The 2,723-nt window shown below is 40.4% G+C and overlaps 1 long non-coding RNA gene across 1 annotated transcript; it reads right to left on the bottom strand.

Moving 5' to 3' along the window:
• Positions 1-500: 500 nt before the first annotated feature.
• On the bottom strand, positions 501-1,857 carry LOC144378408 (uncharacterized). The gene is made up of 3 exons (XR_013440062.1): positions 1,775-1,857; positions 1,557-1,657; positions 501-644 (listed from the first exon to the last, which is right to left on the bottom strand). It is a non-coding gene; the product is annotated as an uncharacterized LOC144378408 (long non-coding RNA).
• Positions 1,858-2,723: the final 866 nt, after the last annotated feature.

Genomic DNA, 2,723 nt, shown 5'->3' with positions numbered 1-2,723 from the left:
CGTCTGCTGAGCACACATCCCCCACAGAATTGTGAGGAGACCCCTGCAAAGACGTCAAACTAAGAATAACGATTCAGGGCGGTTCCCTTCGTCTGAGTTCTACATCAGAAATCTCCATCGCACCAGGAGAATATTCTAAAGGTATCAGCGGCCAGATTCAGCTTCAGAGTGAAATCCTCCTGTAAGTTGCTCACGTGGCCCTGTTGGCATTCCTGAGATCCGACAGGCAGGATGTGTCCTGGGACCTCCTCTGTGCAGCCTGAGAGCCACAACGCACTTCCCTTTCTTTGTATCCCCATTCCTTCCTCACTTCCTTCTCTTCCCCTGCACCTCTTTCAGGTCACCTTCCTGCCATCTTCTTTGGCTCTGTTCTCATTTTTCACTTCTTCCTCCCCACTTCCTTCCTTCTTCCTTTTTATGTTGTTCCTCTTCCCATTCTCTCTCTAGCCCTTCCTCCATTCCTCTCTCAAAACACAAATAAACACACAAGCACACTCATATTCATTGGAATGTTTATTGGGGGGAGCATCAGGGCTTACAAGCAGGCTGACTCTGTATTTGGCTCAGTGTTAGCCTTTTCCGGTGTGTCCCGAGAAGGGCAGGGCCTCTTGCTGTCACACTCTTCTTGCTTTTGGGCCGATCTCCTAAAATTATCCAAATAACGATGGAATAGTGAACGATTTCAAATATTGTCAAGAATCATCATCTTCCTACAGTGAGTGTTTAATGACTGAAAATCAAACATAAAACTGTAAAAATAATCACCCAAATACTATTAAATTTCTATCATTTTTAGGATGTTGTAATAAGCAAGACAAGGTGTGTAAGAAAACATATCATGAGTTATCAGGACTGCTGAACCTCCAGTAACTTATGATCATGTTTGGGTTGACAGAGAACTTCCACAATAAAAACTAGCTAGAAGTGGATTCAAGTAATATGTATTGGGTGCTTACTAATTGCTAGACCCTGTGATATACTCCTTATGTGTTCTTTTCTGTAATTCTTTAATCAACTTTATAATGGTTGCCATAGACCATCCAAATTTTGTGGATGTAGAAGATAAAGCTTAGAGGTGAAGTGTCTTGTTCTAGGTCTCACAGCTGGGATATGGCAGAGCCAGGACTTGAACTAGTATAAGTCAGTCAATGTTAGGTACCAAATGAATGGGACAGAAGAATATTCTTGCAGTTCAGAGCTGGAATATCATTGTGTCCTTGGGAGGTTGCAAAGAGGTAGTATCCCAGAACTAGAAGAGGCCTTAGAAATCTTTCTCTACCCCACTAATATCACACATGGGGAAAGCAGGACCGAGGCAGGGATAAGCTGCTAACAGAGGAGGAATATGAATGGTATTTGAGAGATGATTAGGGATTTGACAGTCTGAAAGGGCCAGAGAGCATTTATTTCTAGGTTGGAAAATAGGAATTTTTGTCTCTCGAATAATATTACAATTGTGTTTTATTTTTACTAAGAAACTTTCTTCAATGTCTGGTATCTAGGGAGAAGAGCTCAGGAAAGAGAGGAAGAAAAGGAACATTTGTAACTGTTGTCACCTCCTGCAGTTTAAGAGTTCTAGTCCCCCTGGAACTCTGGGTCAGTCAATGTTGCCAGTTGTTCCCGTTCATCTGATGAAGGATCATGGGTGTAAAAGAGTCTAACCAAGGGATAGGAAATAACATGAATGAAATAAAACTGTGATAGAAAGAGAAATACAATAAAACATATATCAGAACACAGTTTAAAGTATTGAAGCTGAAAAAGTCAAGCTTACAGGAAAATCTGCCATAGCTCTTTATTCCACGTTATCCTTGAACAGAGCGCCGCAGTTTTATATAGAATGTTTGCTAAAAAACGAGACACAAATAGTTCCGAGGATTAACTTTGAATTTCCTGGATTTGGTGGGTATAAATCAGAGCCTTCATGCTATTTTAACACTTTTTGGAAAACAAGGTCCTTGTGAATAAATGGCAAAGTGGGTCAAGAAATGCTTTATTCATTAATAAGTAAAATCTAGAACTTGGAGTAATGCTCCCTAATTATGAAATGGGCAGTGCTCTATACTGGTTTTTGATTGGCTGACATCAGTTTGAATGCAAAGCTTTATTTCACTGCAGAGCCCTGGCATACTTCACACATTAAAATTCTAAGCTGTCTAAGTAGGTGTGAAACTAATTTTGTGTTTATTTTTTAAAACCCACCTATGATCATTTAGGACCATCCACTTCACTTTGGGAGGGCAGCACCCGGTTGTAGGTGGGCCCTGAGAGACAATAAAGGAGAGGATAATTTCTTAAATGGCTTAAACCAGAATATTTATAGCTTCCTGGAATAGTTGTAACTACTTATCCATTTTTCCAGCCACAACTCTTCTTAATAAGAAGGGCTTTGAAAAACCTGCTAAATCTGGGTATAAAAGGAAACAGAAGTTTTCCTAGAGCAGTGGAATTTTTTAAAAGTCACATAGTAACCTTATTGATGAAATCAGGAAGAGAGCACTTTCAGATCAGACTTGAGGGAGGTTATTTACAAAACACGGACTTTCCTCAGCACACCAGGTTTCCTGCTATGCAGAGACACATACGGTGACTGGTTTTCAAACAGGTCCAGTGGTGATGCAGATTCTTCTTCAATGGGGAATGGTGAATGCTATCCTTAGTCACTGATTCTCTCAGAACCACCAGGAAGACTATTTGGAGAGATGGGATGGTGCTTTAAAAAA

This window comes from Ictidomys tridecemlineatus, chromosome 6 (assembly GCF_052094955.1).
Source record: "Ictidomys tridecemlineatus isolate mIctTri1 chromosome 6, mIctTri1.hap1, whole genome shotgun sequence".
In the NCBI taxonomy this organism is placed as follows: Eukaryota; Metazoa; Chordata; class Mammalia; order Rodentia; family Sciuridae; genus Ictidomys; species Ictidomys tridecemlineatus.
Note: the sequence above shows the minus strand (reverse complement) of the source record. Positions and strands in the feature narration are given on the sequence as shown.